Source organism: Canis lupus, chromosome 1 (genome assembly GCF_003254725.2).
Source record: "Canis lupus dingo isolate Sandy chromosome 1, ASM325472v2, whole genome shotgun sequence".
NCBI classification, from domain to species: Eukaryota; Metazoa; Chordata; class Mammalia; order Carnivora; family Canidae; genus Canis; species Canis lupus.
Genome location: NC_064243.1, coordinates 13734691 through 13750865, shown reverse-complemented (window position 1 = coordinate 13750865; position 16175 = coordinate 13734691). Strand labels below are relative to the sequence as shown.

General features: G+C 48.8%; 1 protein-coding gene and 1 long non-coding RNA gene across 2 annotated transcripts in view; both read right to left on the bottom strand.

The window, feature by feature from the left end:
* Positions 1-16175, bottom strand: part of BCL2 (BCL2 apoptosis regulator) — a 169943-nt gene that overhangs the window by 15902 nt on the left and 137866 nt on the right. The gene's annotated exons all lie outside the window — the stretch shown is intronic.
* Positions 4541-15113, bottom strand: LOC112644029 (uncharacterized). Its single transcript, XR_003126083.3, has 4 exons — positions 14290-15113; positions 12883-14058; positions 8083-8237; positions 4541-6865 (listed from the first exon to the last, which is right to left on the bottom strand). It is a non-coding gene; the product is annotated as an uncharacterized LOC112644029 (long non-coding RNA).

Below are 16175 nucleotides of genomic sequence, written 5' to 3'. Positions count from 1 at the left end.
TCTTCCTTCCGCATCAGATGGTCTTCCTGTGTCCAGGGAAGAGAGCGGACCTCTCCCTCACAAGGAAAATGCATGCAAAGTCTCGGTCAATGGCAACAGCCGTTAGTGCCGGGACAAAACCCCGGCAAGGTCAAGGTGGTGGTTCTGCATTCAGGCTCATTAAGGCAGGGATGCAGATACGCTGGCCCGACTTCCCATCTGAAGAGATGTTTAAAACGAAAGACAGTGCATGCTTGTGACAGTGCATGTTTCCTGTTAACAGAACAGTGCAGGGCCATGTTTACAGGGACAGAGAGAGAGACACAGAGAAGACAGAGGCTCAGAGAGATGGAGAGACAGACCCAGAGAGACCCAGAGAGAGAGACCGACACGCACACAGAGTCGGAAGGCGCTCATGGATGGGCTTCAGGTAGCGGGGGCTGGAATCCTGCATGGGCACCGCTTCCAGGGGACAGCGGACAGCCACCCGACCTGCTCTGGACATCACAAGGTCAGGGCATGACACGTGCTCGCGGGGGGAGGCCTGTCATTGTTGCAGGCGGTGGCCACTTACAAGGAGAGAAGCTGTGCCCCGGGGAGCCGGACTGCCCCGGCCACCGTCGTGTCCTGACTGGGCACAGTTGCGGCTGGCAGCGAGGAGCCCGGGGATCCCATGGGCAAGGGGTGGAGCTGGCAGGTCAGATGCGGGGGGTCAGTGCCCACGGCTGCCTGCACGGCCTTGCTGGCTGCTGCCAACACCGATGCCCTGGAGCAGGTCAGCTCGGCCAGGCTCACGATGCAAACACGCACGGGGCACCTGCTCTGGGCCCGGCACCGCACGCAGGGCCGCCCGGGGAAAGCGAGTGCCGTGGGGTCGGTCTGTCCCTACGACAAGCTCCTTACACCCGACACGGCGCCTTACTCGAATCAAAACCTCCACAGACACTCTTCCAGGGGGAACGACCCAGAGACGGCAGTGTCTCACTAGAAATACTGTTTGCCCCTAAGGTCATAAGAAGAAGCTTACGTTTGGGCTGGGGGAGCCTCCACTCAGGACTTTGCATCTGGCAGATTTGCTGTTTCCACCGAGGGAAGCCCTTGGCCAAGCGCATGAATCTTGAATCCACGTGCAACATGCTTTTCATAACAAAATCGGTGCGAACTTTGGCTGGCTGTCCCCAGCCCCGCGTGGGTCTTCTCTCACCAGCACGGCCCTGGGTCCTTTTGGCTTTGCTCTGTCCTCTGGGCATGTCTGCATCGAGCAATGCAACCACAGTCACACCACTTAGGGAAGGATTCATTTAGTGTCTCCTTCTGGGATGAGGACAGAGAACTATCTGTGGTGCCAAGCCCCATGAGGTGGCTCTTCTAAATGACATTAGACAGAAGAGACCAGGGGCCAGAGAGGTTACGCAGCTTGCCCAAGGTCCCACAGCTCATGGTGGCAAAGCTGCAGTTTGAATCAGGGCCCCCGCCACCCCCAGGCATGTGCTTTTTCAACCCCACTTTGCTTCTCCTGGGGGACACAGTAAAGAAGTACAAGACCAAGCCTCGCAGAGACACGCAGTGAGCATGGGAGGGTAAGCAGCGAGTCCTGAGGAGTGCCAGGGAGAGCTCAACCAGTGCGTGGGGAGTCTCTAGATGAGCTGGAGGGGACAGGAGCTGAGTCGAAGGAGTCTGCGGGAGGGAGGCGAGGGAGGGATGGCATCTCGGGGCATGGACTCGAGGTGGGAGCTGGTGGGCACCCTGTGGCAGGTCCCAGGGTGGACCTGTGTGTGCGGCCCGGGCGAGCCAGAGTGAGCAGGGCTGCATGGGCAGAGGGCAGCCCCGTGATTAGGGAGAGAGCACGGGTCTCAAGGACCGGCCCCCGGCGCTCTGCAGAGCTGGATCCCACGGGAACGTGGGGGGCATCTCATTCCCCAGTCTGCGGTTTGGCCCTGGGGGCCTGTTCCATGCACGCGCGCCACCTCAAGAGTATTTAAAAATGCCGTGAAGATAGAGACATGATTCCCTAAGGAGGAATTCCTTCCACAGGGTTCAGGAAAAGCCCTCCTATTTACCGGGCTGCTTCACAGGGAATTCTGGAATGTGAAGGAGGCCAAATTCCTGGAGTCACAAAAACAAATCCAACGTGCGGCCTATTTAGAATATTAAAATAGGTGGCCCGAGAGCCTCCGAGGTGGTGAGTGGGTTTCAGGCCTTCCGAGGGTTCCAGCTGAATTAAAAGCGATCCGGTCCCCAGCAGGCAGCGGCTCCCCCACCACGGGCACAGGGAGGGGTGAGGGCAGCCCCCCCTCCCCCCAGCCCTGACCCCGCTCAGCAGGCCACCGGCCAGCCAGGCTGCTCCTTCTCCCACCAGGCATCACCGACTCATCTCATGACTGTAACAGCTTGCTCTGCTGACTTAAATTTGGAAATTTTTCCTAATTTAACAAAGCCAGAGACCTTTAAATTCCTAGGAACCTGCCCACAGAGCATTTTACAAGAACCCATCTGCTCACTGGGTGTTTAATCTTTTAATGTTTGGTTCGGTTTGTTTCTGGAAGGCCAGCGTGTGGGGCGAGTTTGTGACTGCTGCAGTCAGGCCAAGCGAGCCAGAAAGCCTTTCTTTAAGACGTCAGGAGTCGTAAGACAAAAAAGATGTTCAGGGCGACGTCTCTAACACCCCAAATTAAGGATGGAGTGCGAAGGTCAAACCCTTGGGTCTGTCACTCCTGTACGAGGGGCTCTGAGCTCAGCTCGATCTTGACCGATGGAAGGGGCACCTTCCATCCTGCTGGGTGGCTTGAGGTGCAGAGAAGGCGGGCCGAGCCAGGCCTCCGCCACCTCACAACTGAGCTCGACTCCCCTGTCACACAGACTGTTTGCTCCTCTTACACCCCAGATCCCCTTCCCCTGATATACCCTGTGGTTCTCCATTCTCTTTGACTTCTGTTTGCTCCCCTGTTCTCTCCTTGTCTTGCTAAAGTTCATTCCTTGGCTCTGTTTTCTTTTTTTTTTTTTTTTTTGTCCCTGGTCTCTGCCCCTTTCTGGGACAGGCCTGCTCTGTGTTTTCTGCTAGTAGTTCCCCACCCTCTCAGACCGAAGAGGACTGCATGCTAAATGAACACGCAAGGCACCTGCGGCCACGGGAAGGGTTAGGTCATAGGTGTGGGGGGCCCTCCCGGCTCTCATCCTGGTGAGGGGACCCTGGTCACGGACACGATGGGAGAACCTGGGCCAGAGTGAAACCTGCAAGGAAGGGGACGAGGTCGTGCAGGGTGTCCTTGTGGCCGCCTGACCGGACACCGGGCCTGTGACCCTGGCTGGAGTCTGAGCCAGGTGCTTGCTCCACAGTCTCCGTTAATCCCTGAGGGTTTAAATGCTGGCTGGGTAGTGATGGGACGGGTGTGTGTGTGTGTGTGTGTGTGTGTGTGTGTGTGTGGTGGACTGAAGAGAACACAAATGTCCAAATGCTGCTTTTTCTGAGTTTTTACCTCTGCCAAATTCTTGAAATTCTTAAGTCTTACAACTGTATATGCTTCTCCTTTCTGTGTAAACCTGAAACATCATTTAAATGGCTTTTGAGGTAGGGGCACCCGGGTGGCTCAGTCGGTTAAGCATCTGACTCTTGACTTTGGCTCAGGTCATGATCTCAGGGTCGTGAGGTTGAGCCCTGCGATGGGGAATCTGCTAGAGATTCTCTGCCTCCGCCCCTCCCCCTATGCCAGCCTGTTCTCTCTTTCTCTCTGAAATAAATAAATAAATCTTTTTTTTTTAAAAAAAGATAAATGCCTTTTGAGGTAATCCTAGCCTACTAAAACAACTTGAAAAACTGCAAAAAAATAAAAAAAAATAAAAGAAAAGAAAAAGAAAAGATTATTTCACACACGCCTTGAGGGTTTTGAAAGATGCCGGACTCTGGGCATAAGTTTATGATGAATGGGTTACAGATTCAAATGGCTAAGTTTCACTAACTTGGTACATCACTTGGAAAGATGGTTTATTAAGGGTAATTTCAGGTTTTAAAAAATTATAATTTCGTTGCCATCATGTCTATAAGATCTTTTGTTCAAACTTCCAGACATAAAAGACTTAAGTCCTAGGGATGTAGTGCACAGTGTGGTGACTATAGTTAATAACACTGTACCGCATTTTTGAAGGTTGCTAAGGCAGTAGGTTTTAAAAGTTCTGTTCACAAGGAAAACACTGAAAGTACTATGTGTGATGATGGATGCTCAGAGACTTATTGTGGTGATCATTTCACAACATATACTAATATTGAGTCATTGTTGTACATCTGAAACTAATACAAAGTTATATGTCGATTATATCTCAATAAAAAAATAAAACCTTATTGCCATCAAGTCTATAAGACCTTTTGATAAGAAAGTAAGAATTCCAAGTCTGAGTGTATGACGATGGAAGACACGCTTTCAAAGGCAAAAGTCTGAGCAGAGCTGTGCGCTGCTTCAGAAGCTCATCATGCTATCCATGGTCACATCACAATCCACGCAGTGGGCAAGCTATGGGGCCCGAGTGTCCATAACTGGCCCAGGTTCCCTCTTTGCTGTCAAGTGAGTCACCTCTCCAAGTTTCAAGAGCCTCATTAGTGACAAGAAGAGAAGGCCTCACATGTCCTCTGAAGGCTCTCTCAGGATCTAAGTTTACATTAACTTGTAGATTATGGGGACTCTGTTCTGTATCTGCGTCAGAAGCAGTGGGGATGGAAAGGGTTATGTAACTGGGAGACTGACGGACACAGAGAGACCACTAGAGTTGCCACGCCATCTATTCCAGGTGCAAACAGAAGCCTGAGTCCAAGAGCTGGTTTCATAAGAGGAAACCTAGAAGTAATTGGTCTAACAAGAGAGAGAAGTTAGGGAAGTACCTGATATTCTAGACATCAGAAGAAACAACTTCCCAAACCATCAAGGCACCGAAATGAGAATTCCAGGCATGGTTCCTAAAAGTCCCAACGATCTATTCCGGCTTAGGAATCCACAAGACAGCTCTGTAAGACTATGGTTCAAATAGAATGAGAGCCATAGTTAAATAACTGCAGAGATGATTTTATGAAGAATTAATAAGCACCTCTTTCTCACTCATAAATAATACTCATTTGTAGTAAGTTAACACATCGACCAAAGGAACTTTATGGTTTTTAGGCCTGAGTTCCTCCGACAACAAAACCATGTTACTCAGGATAACCATGTTATTCCTTTTCAGCCCCTCCAGCTTTCTTGAATCTCCCAAAGCACCCCCTTTGAACTGAAACTTTCCATTTTTAAATCTTTTCCCCCACGGCCCTCCAGGCTCCTACCCCCTATTAATTACAGAGAAAACCCATTCAGTCATTTTTGGGTTATCAGACTGTGGAAAATTTGTTTTTCAAGCTTTGGAAGATTGTTGGAGTGCCTTTTTATTTTTCTTTCTTTCTTTTTTTTTTTCATTCCAGATAACTCAAAACTGGTTTGGATCCATGACATCAACCCTGGCATGTACAAAGAATGAGGAATGAAGACTTTGCCTTGTTTGGAACCAAAGAGAGGACTATCCACTCTCTCTTTTCCATTTTTATTAAGACAGTATTTTTTCCTTTTAGTTGGATGATGTATACTTTTAACATTCCAGGAAAAAAGTGTCAGTGATATGCAAGTCATAATAAAAGAAAATCAAAAGAAACGCAATTAGAAGGGACAAGGAACTTCATCATTTTTAGTACAAAATGCCCTGAGGACAATCTAATTTTAAAAATTACCAGCACCATATAAATGAGAAGAGAATATATGAAAAGATTTGTTATTTTAAAATTTAATTTAATCCTTAATCTTTCTGGCTCTGGGACTTTTATCCTTATTTTTAAAGGCCAAAAGTTATCAGGTGCTGGATAAGGAGTAAGCTTCACACTAATGCAATGTAATAGTGACAATGGGTCCTCTTGGTCTCTGGTTTGCCGGCTAGAACATGGTAGGGCACGGAAAGGGTTATTAAATAAAAAGGGAACACACATTGAAAATGAAACAATAGCCTTCTCTTTCCCATTATTATAAAGGTACTTACTATGAATGAAAACAAATATTCACAGGGAGTGCTATCGTTGATAAGTGCTTCCGTTTCTACCAACTACTGTGAGCTTCATGACAACCCACAGGTAAACTATGGCTGTTGTCGCTCCCATTTTACAGATAATCAAGAATATGTAATTTTTCCAAGGGCACACAGTTCATCAATAGTGGAACCGGATCTCAAACCCATAATTGTGACCTAAAATACCTTGCCTCTCTGCTCTATCACGCAGCCTCCCTAAACAGAGTAATGACTCCCAGCAAAATGGGCTTGCACAGAGCCAAGATGTCATAAGCTTGAATACAGCAGGGATTTGCTCACAGTCAACATCTCTGTCTCTTTGAAACAGTTTAAATGATGAGGAAAAAAAAAGCAAACTATTTTCTATCATAAATGTTGGTTGGTAATAGAGGGCTTTGATTTATTCCTGCCTAGGTTGCTATTCTAGCCCAGTGAGATTTAATTCTGCCCACCTTCAACCCATATTTAAAAAAACCTGGAACCATTCATGCATTCACAGAGAGAGAGAGAGAGAGAGTCCAAATTATAATGCAATAACGCAGCTTTCCTTTAAAAGCCTCTTCTTGATGGAATCTCCAATTTTCCTTTCCACTGTTATTACGGTGGCCTGGCAGAGGCTTTAGCAGAGAGGAAGAGAGGAGATGCCATTAATAATATCGATTTCCAACCCTTTATCTAGTTTTTGTTTGGCATCAAGCACAATGCTTAACTATACGGCTCCCTCCAAGAAGGGTTCTCTTGACATGAGTCTTTTAGATTTAGAGAGAGAAGTTTCCTTTGTCCAAATACGATTTTTCCCCACTTTGCTTTAGTCAGCCTGAAAATGAAACAAACAAACAAAACTCCAGATATCTATTAGAAAGATTGCTACACTCCTCTTTTCTCCCTTCAGCAACGCCACTTCAAGAGTGGGTTCCACAGAAAGCCCCAGCTGCTCTCACCTTCTAGCCACAGTGGTGGGTGCAGTAGGGTCCAAAGAAAAAGCAGAAAAATCACTTTTTTGTCCACTGGGCATTGTAATGATTTTTCTTCTCTTATTACTATGTATATCTACTCTTTTTTCCCCTTCCCTTAGCTCTCTTAATTTGCCCTTATCCTTTGTCTTCACATTTGTCTTCATGCCTATCGTTCTTCTCTCAAGTTACATTTCCCTTAGGCTGTGAAACTATCATTACTGAGCCTTGTCTGTACCCAAAAGCCTGGAATAAATTCTAAAACCAGACTCTGCTTGGCCTTTAGTGAGCTGTTTCAGTCTGATAAACTAGCAGGCTCCATGTGGGGATAAAGAAGTAAATTTATGTAGGGGCGCCTAAAAAAAACCCTAAAAGAAACACTAAAGCTTAGCTAAGTTGTGGTGCAGAACTTCTGGCAGTAACAGTTCTAGGGATGTCGGACTGCAACATAAAATCTGATGCTTGGGAAGGAGTTCTCCTGGTTGGGACAGTGGGGAGTGACTCTCCAACCTCCACTGGGTGACTCCAGCCACATTCTTCTAGTTTGACAGGCAATGTTCTTCAAAGAGTACCAAGTCATGTCTCCACCGAGAAGGCCAATGGGCCAGCCTCTTTTCGTCTTGACTACACTGAGCTCTCATTTTAGCTTCAACAAATTACTTGGTAAGTCATCTTGGTTTCCCCTTCTGTAATGCAGTCAGGGGCATTCCCTGCTTCTCTTTCATCTCTCCAATGGCTCAATGGAAATTTCCCCCTTCTTGTGCTTTTTCTATAAATTAGCCTGATAGATCGATCAAATTTTAATCTGTTTAGATTTCCCCCCAAAATTCCCTTCCCCACGCTGACAGTGTCTGTTGTGACCTTAAGTACTTTCCCCTATTGCCCGTGTACCTCCCACCCACCAGTCCACCCCCTGACTGACTAACCGTCCATCCCACATTATATACTGGGTGCTGTTATGTGACTAGCATGACCTAAACTCTGGGGTGAACTCAAGAGAAAATCACAAATATTCTTCTCCCTCTGGTCAGAAGACGAATCTGTGAGAAGCCAGGAGGGAGCAATACAAGCAAGGAATCACCTAAGTGGCGTGGAGACATGGGCCGTGGGGGTTCAGAGAAGGATGAGACGAAGCAGGCCAGTTCATCCAGGCGAGGTGGCCACAGCGGTGAGGGGCTGGGGTGAGGGTGACAGCTTGAGCCGGAGGCGGAGGGGGAAGTGTGTCCTCAGGCCTGACTGCGTGGGTTTAAAAACAAAATCTCATGGAAAAGATAATTGAAATGAAAGTCGGAGCTTATTAAATTTCTGTAGGCCCAACCCAATTTCTCATCATTCCCAGTCATGTGGATACATGCTAATTTCCTTGGCAGCCTTAGATAAAGCTCTTAATGTGATTTGAGTCCCTTAGAGATTAGCACTATTATAAATATAAATGTTCAAACACAAGCAAGTTGAAACCAAATGCCCCCCAAACACTGGCTTTCTGTTATATGAAGGTTTTCAGTGGTGCCCTGAGCCCTTGGATAAATGAGCTAGGAAACAGAGTTAAATGGGCCTGTTGGCTAATTCTCAAGGCCAGGCTCCTTCACAGGAAGGAGCCAACCTGCAGCAGCTCTCTACGTATATAATCTACAGCAGCTGGCAGGACAGCTCTGGATGACATTCTGAAAAATACTAACTCAGAACTGCAAGTAGGGGCTTGGGTAGCAGATACCGAGACCCTGATCAAAACAGCCTTTATTCAACGGCCAACCTGCAAAACATCTCGTTCATGTTCCAACCGCTTGGTACAGCTTACACGAGACTCACTAGCAAATAGTTATAAATAGACATCAAGGAGTTTGTTTATCTAACTAAGAAAAAACAATGTTCGGCTTCTTTAGAAACATGCATTTGACACCAAACTGATGTAACTGTTATGGGACCAGAAACGGAGCACACCATACTGAGCCTGGTGTTTTGATGTGGTCATTTATTCGCTAAGCAGAGCCACCACTTGGCAACAACACTCCGTGTGTACCCAATTCTAGGTGCTCGAAATTTTCAAAACAGATCTCTTCCAAGAGATTCTAAAATTAAAGATTTTGTCATCAACTGGTAAGAACCTGCCCCCCAAATTCATCCACATGCCTGAGATTTTGCTTTTGGGCTGAGGTCCGAAGGGGTCGTGATGATGAAATCTACTCTTAAATTTGTGCACAGGGCTTTTGTCAAACTAGCCAACCCACCTATCTGCAGAGTGCTGCCCCTAAATGTTCTTACTACTAAACAGTAAAGTGAAAAGTATTCCCAGGGGGCATAAAAGTAAAAAAGTCTCGTGCCAGTCCTCACCACCTGCTAGAGATTCCTTTCTTACCAGAACACATAATTACTTGGGTTTGGGGAAATTGTAGAGTACGCATTATGGTACACTGGTCAGGTGAGAATGCCTCACTGGGTCTTCAATTCTGGTATTTTCTACCTATTGGATAATGGCTCCTTCAGCAGGAAATGTTAGAGGCTAGTATATTCATACAATTTCAGCTCTCCCTCCCAGAGAAACAACCTCCCTCGGCCTCTGATTCTGCGCCTCCTCCTTCCACCCCTCTAGGATGAAGCTTGATGGAGTGAAGGAGCACAAGTGTTAGAATAAGGCAGTTCTGGGTTCAAACCTGGACTCTGCACATTACTAGCTATGTCAATGAGTTGGAGGAGTTCCCTGTTCTTTTTTCCTTCCCGGAATACTTAAGTCTAGCTCACGTGAGAGCTAGACTTCCACTTCTCCAAGTCTCCATTTCTTAATTCATAAAATGTGGAAATTTCTAGAGACATCATCAGGATTAAGTGAGTGATCTCTGTGAAGCACCCAGCATCTAGTAATTGCAATTCCCTTCCATTTCTCTCTTGTCTTTCCCTTTAACTGTCAGAGATCTCGAGGTCCCTTTTCTAGGGACTCTCTTTATAAGGAGGGGGTAGGAAATAACACACATGAAAACAGCAACATCCAAAGTCCGAAACTGGTAAATTTCTCTTTGCAGGGCTTGTTTTTGATTTTAGGATCTGATTTTCTAACATCATTAGTCAAGGTGTTCCTTAAAAAAATTTCAAACTAGACCTGATGGCTTCGAGCAGGCAGTGACAAGCTCTGGAGAAGAGTTCTGGAGTCAGTCAAGCTACTGCCTCCAGAGCTCAGTGCAGAAGGCCAGCCTGGTCCTCAGCAGTGGCGGAAAGGACGTCTGACTGTACTCAGCCATGAGGCCCCCGCCTGGAATGCTCCATTGCAGAGCTGGATACTTTGAAGAGCCAATGGCAGATCCAGAGGAAGACAGACAAGAAGAGAGGAGCCTTCCACAGGACAATAATGTTTAAAAATCAGCTGCAGCCTGGAAAAGGGGCAGCCTGAGTATGGAAGCTGGGGATATTCGTAATTCTCAATGGCACAGAGAGGAAGAAAATAATTTATTCATCACATACCTGAACCCTGCAACCATAGGTCATTCCTTAGGGACACAGATAACGCAGTACTATTCTCTGAGAGATGGACTCAGGGGACCAGCCACCCCCATGCAGTAGAGACATCATTCTCTTCCATGATTTCAGCTACAACTTTGCTACCGGCCCTTTCGGCCGACGGCTGCCCGATGAGCAAATGCAACCGAACCCTAATCTAGAAGCAAATGTATCCACATATATACATCAGATATCTCAGACCAATGCACTCATTAAGGGGACTCCTTAAGCCTTCCCCAAACCTGCCTCTCAAACCCTGTCAGCCCCTGGGCAGCCTACAACCTAGTGGGAAGCCCAGAAGTGAGTCCCAACTTCTCCCTCTTTCCACCCCACCCACACCTGTCACCGCCTTCTCTGCTCAAAGGATGGTTCCTCTCTCCAGTCGTCTAGGCCGGGTCCCTTTCCTCGGCTGCATCGTTCTTCATCTGTCAACACCAGGCTTCCCTCTAAACCACAAACGATCGAGTCCTCTCTCTCTCTCAAATGCCCTGAGCGACTCCCCACGACCCTCAGATTGAAGTGGCCCCATCCCACACCTCTGGTCACACCCGGCTCAAGCCTTAAACTCCACGGAACCGCTGGTAGCATCAGCCGAAACCACACATCTCCAGCTGACCCCGGCTCACACCACATCCTCGTGCCTCTCGACACTCTGCTCACACAGCACCTCCTCCGTGAAGCCCTTCTTGCCCGAGCCCCATCACCTCCCCCTGACTCCCGTCCCTGCTCACTGCTGGCCGCTGCTAGGCGTCCCTCGGCTCTGTCCTGGCGGGCCCTGCTGGAAGCTGTGTGTCAGCCGAGGGAATAAAAAGATGAATCAAAATTAAAACGAGTTAAGGAGCACACGATCTATAAAGACTGTGTGGTGCTCAAGGAAGGCGGACTTACTATGGGTTACACGGGAGTCGCCGGGCCTGGGTGGGACAGGACGCGACTGGGGGTGCGGCAGGGTCTCGAATGTCGCGCTGCATTTCCCAGCCTCCTATTTCATAGCTCTAAGATCCTGGCCCAGGTGTCTAACGCCTTAGAGCCTGAGTCCTTCAGCTATAAGGACGAGGGGGTGATGGCACTGGCGGCGAGGCTGGGGCGAGGGCGCGTCCGAGGGGACACAGCAGGCAGGAGCAGATGGCAGGACCCCCCCCCCCCCCCCCATCGATCGTGGCCCTGAACACTGACTCGGGACACAACGCTGGCCCGGGGCCTGGGGCAGACAGCAGGGCTCGCAGCACAGCTCTCGCCTCAAGGGACGGACAGTCAGCTGGACGAGGCAAAACAGCCTCGCTCGGAAGGTTGAGAAACCACACAGCAAGTCAGAAACATCAGATGAGTCACCAGACCGGACAGGATCGGCGGCCAGGGTGGCGCGGGAGGTGCGGGTGCTGGGTGGGGGCGCTCTCCCTGGCGGAGGGTGGCTGCTGGAGGAGGGGTCAGGGCATCAACCTGTCGGGATGGAACCCGAGGGGCGCTCTGGAGTCCAGGTGACAGGACGGTTCCCAGCTGGGGCTTATTGCTATAGGCTCTTCGGCTGCTCTCTGCTGCCCCCTGTTAGTGTGTAGAGGGAAGAGCAGGACAGGGGCCGAGAGGAGAGAGAGGGGGACAAGCAGGTGGGTGGGGGGGGGTGAGACAAAGCACCCACTGCGGGGAGGCCTGCGGGCGTCTCCTCCTTTCTTTCCTGGAGCGTTGGTCACACCCCCTCCTCTGACCCCTCCCCTCACTCTCTTTGCAGGGCCGAGGCTCACCCTCAGTTTCCCAGGACCCCCCGAGGGGCCACTGCTGTGACCCAGGTAGGCTGCACTTAGCATTCTTGGGACTTCTGTTCTCACCGTCTTGCCTGAGGGCATTTCTCAAGGCCAGAAACCATTTTATTCCTGAATGCCCAGTTAATATTCGTGAAGCTTGTGAAGAAGCAAACAGAAAAAAAAAAAAGAGAGAAAGAAAGGAAAAGAAAAAAGCCAAAGAAAAGCTGAGAGGGCAGAAGGCAGGGAGGGCCAGAGAAGCGAGGGGAGGGAGCTATGGTTAACACGAAGTCCCGTGTCCAGCAGCAGAGTGGCCTTGGATTGTCCCTCGGGAGCAGAAATTGCAAATAGCTTTTCCCATTCGCCCCAACCCAGTGCTTTCAACTTAGAAAATATGGCCAGCTTTAGCACTTAGATCAGTTGACATTTGGGGCTACATAATTCTTGGGGGAGGGCATCGTAGGATGTTTAGCAACATCTGTGGCCTCTACCCACTAAATTCAAATAAAAACCCCTGCCTGGCTGGAACAGCCAAAACCATCTCCAGCTTTGCCGACTATTCCCTGGAAGGCACACTCATCCAGGTTGAGGAGCCCCACTTTAGAGTATTGGGAGGCCCGCCCCAAATGCTAGCTCACGTCCCCCCTCACCCTCACCTGAGCACCGCAAGAATGCCGCATGTCCACCTGCCCGTCCGCTTGACATTCGCAGAGAGACAGAGACAGAGGATCCCTACAGAGGCCCACGTTCTGATCTGAGGGCCCCTCTCTTGCTCTGCGCATGAATTGTAAACCGGTGCATTTCATAACCCCGAAGGGGCTCTGCGCCCAGAGTCCTGACTTCCTGGACAACCAGAGGTTCAGGTGAAAGTGTTTGCCCAGGGGCAGCTCTGGGTGGAGGAGCAAACATCCGACACTCTGCTCTTCACTTTCTCCTCCGCCTCCTCTCCCCTGAGCTGGCTGCTCAGCAAGGAAAAGCCACAGCAGCCACCTATGTGAACAGGAATCTGGGGCCACCCACCTTCAAATTTAGATGGCAAGTGCTGGAGTCAAATAAGAAAGACTTTGCACAAATAATTAAGTTCATTGTGGTTCTGCCTTTTATTTCCCCCTCAGGAATTAAGTACCCAAATGGTGTTAGGCTTCCAGGGTGAGCCTCCATCCAGAAAATCCAGAATGTAAGAAGCTGCAGGAATGGTTCCAAGCCCTTTATTTTCGAAGTGAGGAAACGGGGGTCCCAAAGAAGTGAAGTGCCAGCCAGCAGAGAAGCCAGGAGCAGACACATCACTGCCTCATTCGAAACAAAGTTCCCAACACTCCCCTCCCATCCAGCTGGGGCAGGAGGGAACACGGTCACCAGGAGGGCAGTCCCAGATGGTATCCTCAGAGTGTGTCACCAAGTAGGTCTGTACCTCGAGATCGGGCTTATTTCTTGGAAAGCCTTTGCCTGGGGCTGATTTGTAAAACCACGCAAGGGGCAACTGAACAGAGTCCCCTCGAAGACACCTATGCCAGGCTCTGTGACATTGTTTTTCAGGGGAAATTCATATTAGCTGTTTTCAGCTTGAATCTTCAACTCCAGCTGGTTTTATCTTCTCTCACTTATTATATTGTAACTCTGTGCATGGTGTAAAGGTCACACCTGTGTTTATACACCATATGCCATCAAAATACCGTGAAGAGAACACTATGTGGTCTCTATCAGAAGATCAAAAAAAGAAGGGGTGAGGCAGGCTTTGCTCCTAAGTCGGGGCCATTCGGTCCTTCTCAAACACTGACACAGACCCGTGTCCACTGTGGCTACCAGCAGTTGACTTCTGGGCGAAGCACACACTGTTTATTGACAGAGAAACAAATAGGCACCTGTCCGGTTTCAGGGTGACGAGGGAGTTTCCAGTCTGGATATGACAAAACTTTTACCCTGTACCCAAACATTCTTTTCTTTTATTTTTAAAGCCAAAATTAGAAAGAAAACAAACATATAGAGGGCTCAGTGTAGCAGGAAAAAGAAACTCAAAAGGCAAGACGTTTCACAAGAAAAGCTTCCACTGGGTCTAAACTCACCTGGCCTCGTACCTAGGGTTCCTGGGAGGAGGCAACAGGCTGTGCGTTCCAGTGGCCTGGGAGGCTGGCTGTCCTCAGAGCTCCCAGGTAGGAGGTCTCCCCAGTTTCCCACGCTGGAGCAGTGGAGAGGAAGTCAGAGAGAGAGCTGCTGGAGGAGTATTTTTCTTGTCTAACCTAGCGGTGCCTTGAGGTGTAATTAATAAGTAACTGCCAAGAGCAAGTCTGCAGTGAAGGCCTTAGCACGCAGCTTCCGTCTGTCAGTGCAGAAATAACCCGATACTGTTTACCTGGCCACCCAATGACCTGACCCTAGCAGGGGCTCTGCTAATTAGCATAGTCCCTCGAAGTCCAACCTTGGGGACTGGTTGTCACACGCTGTTCCCCACATTCCAAGCATCAGTCTGTGCTGGGCCCTCCAAGCGCCCCCGGGCAGACTGCCAGCCAGTCCTGGGAGCAGCAAGACTGCCCTTCCTCCAAGGACCCCTTACGCCTGCTGGCCCCACGCTGGCCCCACGCTGGCCCTGTCCGCCTGTGGGCACCTCCGACGTGAGCCTGTCCCCGCACCAGAAGGCCAGGCCTACAACCATCTTCAATAAGGCATCCTCTGAAGCTATTTGGGGGAAAAAGCATTTTGCTTTCCAATAAGCTGGCGTTGCACTGACTTGAAAATAGCTCAGTCGGCTCTGATTAAGCCAGGCTATAATCGGAGCTGATCAAGCACATTGACACAAAATGCCAATAGAATATTTATACGGCTGCCCGTTTGCCCACCATACAGGCAGCGGTGAGTCATTAAGTCATGTGAGATGCATCGGTTTATAAAAGATCCCAGATAAGTTAATTATTTCGAGTCATGTGAATAGAAATGCATGCTCAGCTGATCTACTTTAAAACAGAGCACCTATATGGGGCCCTTGACCCTCAAGCAGTGCCAATCAGGTGTCCATCTCTCGGCCACGTCCAGGCAGCCCAATGGCTCTGCAGAGAGCTGGGATCATGCTTAAGTAAACCAGAGGCAGGGCCGGGCAGAGTGATTTTCACCAAACTCACAAAAATACAACTGAAAGAGAACTGTTCTTAAGAAAGACTCATGTACCATAAAAGGGGAATTTCCAGAAGCCTCTGATATTAGCAATTTGCCCTTCCATTCCCTTCCTCTCTAGTTTCAAGATGAGATGATGACAAAAGAACAACTTTCAGAAAAAAAAAAAAAAAAAACAAACAAACACGAAACTCTGTATACAAACCTGTAAACTGACACAGTATAATTTGTGGGAATTTCCGCACCTGCTCTGATTTGCCATGAAGAAGAGGAAAGGCAAGGGTACCTTTGCTCCCACTCGCCCACGTTCAGACATAATCATTAACTGTTTTCTTGCTTTAAAATACATATCCCTATTCAGGGAGTACAAGTTTTCTTCTTCTTGTTGGGCAAAAGCAGTTTTTCCAAAGTAAGTTCCGAAGTGGATGTTTTTAGAAGCAGAGGGAACTGGCAATTTTCTTAAAACCAGCACAAGTGTGGATATTTCTCCTTTCGATTTCCAGTTTTACAGAGGCATTTAGGGCCAACACACACTGGCTAATTTCAGTAGAACGTTCCAGGGGGAGGGAGAGCACTCCACCTCAGGGGGCGAGTGGACATTTATTGGGCATTCACTTCTTGAAGGCCTGGGATATTAGGTACCGTGGGGGAATCATATTTGGGAAACAGACGACAAAATCCAATTGAATAGGGAAATGAACCAAACAAAAATGGACATAAAGATAAAAAAAAAACAACCCACATATGAAAACACAGACGCATGCACAAGCCAGCTGTGGTGTCTATAAGCCGGGCTGAATGTGCTCACCTTGCAAAGATCGCCCACATGATGGGGACAGTCCAC